Here is a 9,039-nt window from a genome sequence, read left to right on the forward strand (position 1 = left end):
TTTTTTTTTTGAGACAGGGTTTCTCTCTTGTTGCCCAGGCTGAAGTGCAATGGTGCAATCTCGGCTCACCGCAACCTCCACCTCTTGGGTTCAAGCGAGTCTCCTGCCTCAGCCTCCCAAGTAGCTGGGATTATAGGCACATACCACCACACCCGGCTAATTTTTGTATTTGTAGTAGAGACGGGGTTTCTCCATGTTGGTCAGACTGGTCTTGAACTCCTGACCTCAGGTGATCCGCCTGCCTCCCAAAGTGCTGGGATTACAGGCATGAGCCACTGTGCCTGGCCACAAATCATCTCATTTTGAATGTGCTTTCTTATTCCTGCCTGGACACTGACTGATGCAAGAACACAATTCCGTTTTTTGGGGAGAATGCAGTGGTGTGATCATGGCTAACTGCAGCCTTAAACTCCTGTGCTCAAGTGATCCTCCTGCCTCAGCCCCATGAGTAGCTAGGACTACCAGTGTATGCCACTACACTTGGCTAATTTTTTGTTTAATTAAAAATTGTTTTTGTAGAGATGGGATCTCACTCTGTTGTCCAGGCTAGTCTTGAAATCCTGGCCTCAAGCGAGCCTTCCACTTTGGCCTCCCAAAGTGCTGGGATTACAGGTGTGAGCCACTGCTCCCAGCCCACAATTCTATTTTTTTTTTTTTTTTGAGAGGGAGTCTTGCTGTGTCACCCAGGCTGGAGTGCAGTGGTGTGACCTTGGCTCGCTGCAACCTCCGCCTCCCAGGTTACAGCAATTCTCTTGTCTTGGGGTAGCTGGGACTACAGACTCATGCCACGATGCCCAACTAATTTTTGTATTTTTAGTGGAGACATGTTGGCCTGGCTGGTCTCAAATTCTTGACCTCCAGTGATCTGCCTCCCAAAGTGCTAGGATTACAGACATGAGCCATCTTGCCCAACCCCACGATTCTTTTTGAAGAGTTTATAATATAGGGATAATAGTTGTAACTATTTATTGAATGTTTATTTCAGGTTTATTTCAAGGACTGTGCTAGGCATTTTATAAATCTGATGCGGGCCGGGCGCGGTGGCTCACGCCTGTAATCCCAGCACTGTGGGAGGCCGAGGCGGGTGGATCACGAGGTCAAGAGATCGAGACCATCCTGGTCAACACGGTGAAACCCCGTCTCTACTAAAAATACAAAAAATCAGCTGGGCATGGTGGCGCGTGCCTGTAATCCCAGCTACTCAGGAGGCTGAGGCAGGAGAATTGCCTGAACCCAGGAGGCGGAGGTTGTGGTGAGCCGAGCCATTGCACTCCAGCCTGGGTAACAAGAGCGAAACTCCGTCTCAAAAAAAAAAAATAAAAAAAATAAATAAATAAATCTGATGCTTTAGGTTTTATTATCCACTTACAGAAAAGGAAACTGCAGAGGCCCAGAGAAGTCAAGTAACTTGCCCAAGTTGCTGAACATCATTTAGCTACTACATTAGCACAGTCTGATTTTTTTTTTTTTTTTTCTACTCGGGAGGCTGGGTTTCTTTTTTGTTATCCCGGCTGGAGTGCAATGGCGCCATCTCGGCTCACCACAACCTCCGCCTCCCGGGTTCAGGCAATTCTCCTGCCTCAGCCTCCTGAGTAGCTGGGATTACAGGCACGTACCACCATGCCCAGCTAATGTTTTGTAGTTTTAGTAGAGACGGGGTTTCACCATGTTGACCAGGATGGTCTCGACCTCGTGATCCACCCGCCTCGGCCTCCCAAAGTGCTGGGATTACAGGCGTGAGCCACCGCGCCCGGCCTATTTTTATTTTTATTTTTGTAGAGATGGGGGGCGGTCTCACTATGGTTGTCAAGGCTGGTCTCGAACTCCTGGGTTCAAGGGATTCTCTCACCTTGGCCTCCCAAAGTGCTGGGTTTACAGGCGTGAGCCATCTCACCTGGGTAATTTCCAAATCCCTACTTAGATAGCTCTTATATGTATCAGGCTCCATTCTAAGCATTTGTGCATTTAAACTTATTTAATCGTCCTAAAAATTCTGGAAGACTCTGATTCCAAAACTATCTTAAAATGATGTTTGACAGGGCACGGTGGCCCACACCTATAATCCCAGCACTTTGGGAGGCCTAGGCAGGTGGTTCACCTGAGGTCAGGAGTTCGAGGCCAGCCTGGCCAACATAGTAGAGACGGGGTTTCACCATGTTGGCCAGGATGGTCTTGATCTCTTGACCTCATGATCCGCCCACCTCAGCCTCCCAAAGTGCTGGGATTACAGGGGTGAGCCACCGTGACCGGCCGGTCAAACCCTTTCTCTACTAAAAACCACAAAAATTAGCCAAGTGTGGTGGTGGGCACCTGTAGTCCAGCTACTTGGGAGGCTGAAGCAGGAGAATCGCTTGAACCCAGGAGGCAGAGATTGCAGTGAGCTGAGATTGTGCTACTGCACTCCAGCCTGGGTGACAGAGGGAAATTCTGTCTCAAAAAAAAAAAAAAAGTTTTAAGGTAAAACATATACACTAAGTATACACTAAGTCCTGAAATAGCATTTCAATCAACATTGTTTTCTTTTTTTTTTAAGACGGGGTTTCGCCATGTTGGTCAGGCTGGTCTTGAACTCCCGACCTCAGGTGATCCTCAATTGGCCTCCAAAGTGCTTGGATTACAGGCGTGAGCCACCACGCCCGGCCTCAACACTGTTTTCTTACAACATTGATGAGAAAAAAATATCAATCCCTAGCTGAGCCCATTGTCTGTGTGGAGTTTGCACGGTCTCCCCAGGTCTCTGTGGGTTTTCTCTGGGTACTCTTTTATTTTTCTTTTGATACAAGGTCTTGCTCTGTCATCCAGACTACAGTACAGTGATATGATCATAGCTCACTGCAGCCTCCAACTCCTTTGCTCAAGCAATCCTCCCATTTCAGCCTCCCAAGTAGCTGGGACCACAGGAATGTGTCACGACACCTGGCTCCTTTTTTTTTTTTTTCCTTTTCTGTAGAGGCAGGATCTTGCTATATTGCCCAGGCTGGTCTTAAACTGCTGGCCTCAAGTGATCCTCCTGCCTTGGCCTCCCAAAGTGTTGGGATTACAGGCATCAGCCAGCACACCTAATCTATTTCAATGTTTAATATTGTAAGTGTTTTGTTTCTTGATTTAGAAGTTAAGTGATGTTTTTGTGACCAGAAATAGGCCTGGTCCCAAAACATCACTCTTGTGATTCAACTCTTGTTTATATCAATTGGCCTATGGTAAAATTTGTTTTGTTACACACCATTTTACTTAAAATTGCAGTTTCCAAAAACCTATCGATGACGTTAATGACAACTTGCCGTCCCTGCTTAAAAAAGCAAATGTCGGGCCGGGCGCGGTGGCTCAAGCCTGTAATCCCAGCACTTTGGGAGGCCGAGGCGGGTGGATCACGAGGTCAAGAGATCGAGACCATCCTGGTCAACATGGTGAAACCCCGTCTCTACTAAAAATACAAAAAATCAGCTGGGCATGGTGGCGCGTGCCTGTAATCCCAGCTACTCAGGAGGCTGAGGCAGGAGAATTGCCTGAACCCAGGAGATGGAGGTTGCGGTGAGCCGAGATCGCGCCATTGCACTCCAGCCTGGGTAACAAGAGCGAAACTCCGTCTCAAAAAAAAAAAAAAAAAGCAAATGTCATAGAAGGATATACAATGATATGTAGTGAACATAAGTTGTTGCCAGGCAAAAACTGTCTTTTTATTCTCCTCAAAGGTGACACATAAACAATAGTCGTGAATACTGCATCCAACTTTATTGTTTTTTAAATTTTTATTTTATTTGTATCCGACTTTAAACCAAACTATGTGTTATAATCAGGAATGGCTTCCTGGAGGAGAGGGTATTGGAGGTGCAGAGGGCACAAGAGGCGCTGTGAACCCCGTGGGTGAGGCCCAGGGCAGAATAGGCTCTGCGTGTGTGTGAGTCAGCAGGTTGGGGCTGGATTGGATGGGGCAGGCTGGGAAACCACAGAAAGGAATTTGAAGAGAGAATCAGAAATTGATTCTGGGACACTGTTCATACGGTAGGAATGTTGTGCGACTTCAGGCAAGTCACTGAATTTTTTTTATTTCTATTTTTTCATTTGTAAAATGGGAGTAATCTCAGTGGTACCTCCCCCAGGACTTTTGTGAAAATGAAATGAGATGTCTAAAGTCCTCAGAGCAGAGGCTAGCCCACAGTAGGAGCTATAAATGTCAATATCAGCGATTGCCATGATGATCAATATTCTCGTTACTGTTACATTTGCTGTTATTGTTACCACTGAAGCACTTCATTCAGAACAATATCATGGAACCAACACAGATGTTCGATTGTATGAGGGACTGCTAGAGGAATTAGAATATTAGGACAACCAAGTCTTACCAAGTTTACCTCCAAAATATCTCTCAAATCCATCTGCTTTTCTCCACCTCTTTGCTACCACCTTGGCCCAGTTTACTGTTATTATTTCACCTCCTGAAAGGCTAGAGTAGGCTTCTGACTGATTATCTGCTTCATCTCTTTGTCTTCATTGTCTGTTTTCTTTTTCTTTTTTTTTGAGACAGGGTCTTGCTCTGTCCCCCAGGCTGTAGTGCAGTGGCGTGATCTCAGCTCACTGTAAACTTTGCCTCCCAGGTTCAGGTGATTCTTCTGCCTTAGCCTCCTGAGTAGCTGGAATTACGGGTGTTTACTTCCATGCCCAGATAATGTTTGTATTTTTTTTAGAGATGGGATCTCATTATGTTGCCCAGGCTGGCCTTAAACTCCTGAGCTAAAGTGATCCGCCTGCCTTGGCCTCCCAAAATGCTAGGATTACAGGCATGAACCACCCTGCCTGGCCTTTCATCATCTGTTTTCTACACAGAACTAGTAATCTTGATTTAAAAAACATAAATTTCATCACACCAAGTGTCCATGCCAATTTACAATGAAACCCAGGTCCTTACAATGGCCAACATGGACTTTCTGTGTCTAATTCACCATCTTCATATCACACCCATCTCGTCACTCTCTAAGCACCAGCTGCCCTCTGTGATTCATGATTTATCTTTTTTTTTTTTTTTTTTGAGATGGGGTCTCACTCTGTACCCAGGCTGGAGTATAAGTGGCGTGATCTCAGCTCACTGCAACCTCCACCCCTCGGGTTCAAGTGATTCTCCTGCCTCAGCCTCCCAAGTAGCGGGGATTACAGGTGCCTGCCACTGTGCCTGGCTAATTTTTGTATTTTTAGTAGAGACGAGGTTTCAACATCTTGGCCAGGCTGGTCTTGAACTCCTCAGCTTGTGATCTGCCTGCCTTGGGCTCCCAAAGTGCGATTTATCTTTTCTTTTTCTTTTCTTTTTTTTTTTTTTTTTAGAAAGGGTCTCACTCTTTTTGCCCAAATGGGGCGCAGTAGCACGATCACAGCTCACTGCAATCTCTACCTCCCCAGCTCAAGCGATCCTCCAACTCAGCCTCCTGAGTAGCTGGGACCACAGGGAAGCACCACCTTATCTAGCAACTTTTTTTTTTTTTGTATTTTTGGTAGAAACAGTGTTTGCCATGTTGCCCAGGCTGGTCTCGAGCTCCTGAGTTCAAACAACCCACCTGCCTCAGCCTTCCAAAGTGCTGGGATTACAGGTGCGAGCCATTGTGTCCAGAAGTTTTTCTTTTTTGAGATAGAATCTTGCTGTTACCTAGGCTGGAGCGCAGTGGTGTGATCATAGCTCCATACAGCCTCAACCCGGTCTCAAATGATCCTTCTGCCTCAGCCTCCTGAGTAGCTGGAACTACTGGCATGCTTTACCGTGCCCAGCTGAACCATGATTTATCTGTTCCAAAATCAATATTTTGATGAGAGCATCCAAATGGCTGAGCTTGAGTCATAAGCTGTGCCCTGGGCATGAGGATAAGGGAAAGCAAGGATTTAACCTTCTCATCATCTGTAGAAAGAATAGAACCCTGTTTTTACCAAAACGCATACTGCTTACACTTAGGAAGGGAGTTCAGGTGCTGAACAGGGAATAACATGTGACTTGTTGAGGGGAGCATGCAAGTTTGGGCCAGTGCAGAATTGTTGGGGAACAACAGAAAGAAGATTCAAAGTTGCTCCACAGGAGAGCTTCTTTCTCCATTCATTCCACACAGACTGCTAGTACTCAACCTCCCCACTAAATAACATGCAACAACTATGTAAAGACTGTGGGCTTACTAAAATATTTCTAAATATAAGAAGATAATGCCTGGGAATTGCTTTAAAATAGTCTACTGGGGGCTGGGCATGGTGGCTCAGACCTGTAATCCTAGCACTTTGGGAGGCTGAGGTGGGAGGATCGCTTGAGGTCAGGAGTTTGAGACCAGCCTGGCCAACATGGTGAAACCCTGTCTCAACTAAAAATACAAAAATTAGCTGGGCATGATGGTGGGCACCTGTAGTCCCAACTACTCAGGAGGCTGGCAGAAGAATTGCTTGAACCCAGGAGGCAGAGGTTACAGTAAGTCAAGATCGCACCACTACACTCCAGCCTGGGCGACAGAGCAAGACTGTCTCAAAAAAAAAAAAAAAGTTGCTGGGCCTGGTGGCTCATACCTGCAGTCCCAGCACTTTGGGAAGCTGAAGCAGATGGATCACAAGGTCAGGAGATCAAGACCAGCCTCGCCAAGATGGTGAAAACTATCTTTACTAAAAATACAAAAAGTAGCCAGGCATGGTGGAGGGCACCTGTAATCCCAGCTGCTCAGGAGGCTGAGGCAGAGAACTGCTTGAACCTGGGAGGTGGAGGTTGCAGTGAGCCAAGATTGTGCCACTGCACTCCAGCCTGGGTAACAGAGCAAGACCTCATCTCAAAAAAAAAAAAAAATTATATCTGGGCACCATGGCCCAACCAAGTTAACACATAAAATAAGCCAGCACATGACCTTTTGGCCATAGGAAGAGTGCTGCTATAGGAAAGTAGGGTAGTTGGGATTATAGATTGAGGTTAATTATGCTGTTCTCCCTCTCTCTGTAATATTTGAAAATTTTCATAATAAAACGATTTTTCTTTGTATTTTTTTTTTTTATAAAGACAGGGTTTCACCATGTTGGTCAGGCTGGTCTTGAACTCCCGACCTCAAGTGATCCCCCTGCCTTGGCCTCCAAAGTGCTCGGATTACATGTGTGAGCCACCACGCTCGGCCTTGTTTGTTTTGATAAAGACTATGGACTTGAAGGAGTGACAAGTCATTCCATGCCTGGAATGACCACAAGTCCTATTTCAGCCATGGATAAAAGAAGACAGATCTATCTGGGTTGGTGACAACCGTCTGTAGTCCCAGCTCTTCAGGAGGTTGAGGTGGGGTCGGGGGATTGCTTGCGCCTATGAGTTTGAACCTGCGGTGAGCTATGATCACCACTGCATTCCAGCCTGGGCAACAGAGTGACACCTCTTCTTAAAAAAAAAGAAAGGAAGAAAAGATATTTGATGCCACCAACAGATCTGGAGAAAAAAATGAGCTCTAAGCAACAACACTGGGGCTCTCGGGGCTGGATGAAGGGGACCACCGTGGTTAGGGGCAGGAGGAAGAGTTGTGGGTAGATGACAGATGGTTCCTTCCGAGTGAGGCACTCGGGCAGGGCACGTGGCAGAGAGAGGCAGTGATTCTGTGGAAGGAGAAGTCACTACTTCCTGGAAAATCGGGACAGGAGCCCAGGCTCATAAGAAACCACATAAGGAAAAGAAAGAGGACAGCGGGTACTTGAGTGCAGCTTGCCGGTGCTGCGGCCAGTGAACTCTTTCTTCCTTTTTAAAAAATTTTTATTTTTTTGATCTGGAGTCATGCTCTGTCACCCAGGCTGGAGTGCAGTGGCATGATCTCGGCTCACTGCAGCCTCCACCCACTGGATTCAAGTGATTCTCCTGCCTCAGCCTCCTGAGTAGCTGCGACTATAGGTGTGTGCCACCATGCCTGCCTCATTTTTGTATTTTTAGTAGAGACGGGGTTTCACCATGTTGGCCAGGCTAATCATAAACTCCTGGCCTCAAGTGATCCACCTGCCTTGGCCTCCCAAAATGCTCTTTTTCTTTTTTTTTTTGTTTAAAATTTATTTATTTATTTGAGACAGGGTCTTGCTCTGTCTTCTAGTCTGGAGTGTGGTGGTGATCATGACTCTGCAGCCTCAAATTCCTGGGTTCAAGTGATCCTCCCACCTCAGCCTCTTGAGTAGCTGGGACTGAAGGCACACACCACCACACCCAGCTCATTTTTAGATTTTTTGTAGAGACAGGGTCTCACTTTGTTGCCCAGTTTGGTCTCAAACTCCTGGGCTCAAGCAATCTTCCCACTTCAGCCTCCCAAAGTGCTGGGATTACCGACGTGAGCCGAAGCGCCTAGCCAGTGGACTCTCGTGAGCACCAACATTTCTCAGGGGTCTGAGGAGTCTTCAGCCCACCTGCCTTACCTGTCCTGTCCCTTGGGCTATATTACAAGGCCTGGCAGTCTGAAATAGCTGCCCACCCATACACTTCTTTGTGACTTTCCACAGCTGCTGCTATGACTCCTCATTTCTTCTTTTCCACCTCCTTTCCCTCTTCCTCCTTCACTCTGACAATCTTGGAGTGGTCATAAATAATTTTGATGTCCTCTTTGCATTGTTTTTTTTGAGATGGAGTCTTGCTCTTGTCACGCAGCCCAGAGTGCAGGGGCATGATCTCAGCTTACTGCAGCCTCCGCCTCCCAAGTTCAAGTGATTCTCCTGCATCAGCCTCCTGAGTAGCGGGGACTACAGGCATGTGCCACCACACCCAGCTAAGTTTTGTATTTTTAGTAGAGATGGGGTTTCACCATGATGGTCAGGCTAGTCTCAAACTCCTGACCTCATGATCTGCCTGCCTCAGCCTCCCAAAGTGATGGGATTACTGGTGTGAGCCACCATGCCCACCCCCCGCTTTTTTTTTTTAAGACAGTCTCACTCTGTCGCCCAGGCTGGAGTGCAGTGGTGCAATATCAGCTCACTATAACCTCCACCTCCCAGGTTCAAGTGATTCGCCTGCCTCAGCCTCCTGAGTAGTTGGAATAACAGGCACGGATCACCATGCCTGGCTAATTTTGTATTTTTAGT

Source organism: Sapajus apella, unplaced genomic scaffold, assembly GCF_009761245.1.
Source record: "Sapajus apella isolate SASKATOON/1434 unplaced genomic scaffold, GSC_monkey_1.0 scaffold2, whole genome shotgun sequence".
Lineage (NCBI taxonomy): Eukaryota > Metazoa > Chordata > Mammalia > Primates > Cebidae > Sapajus > Sapajus apella.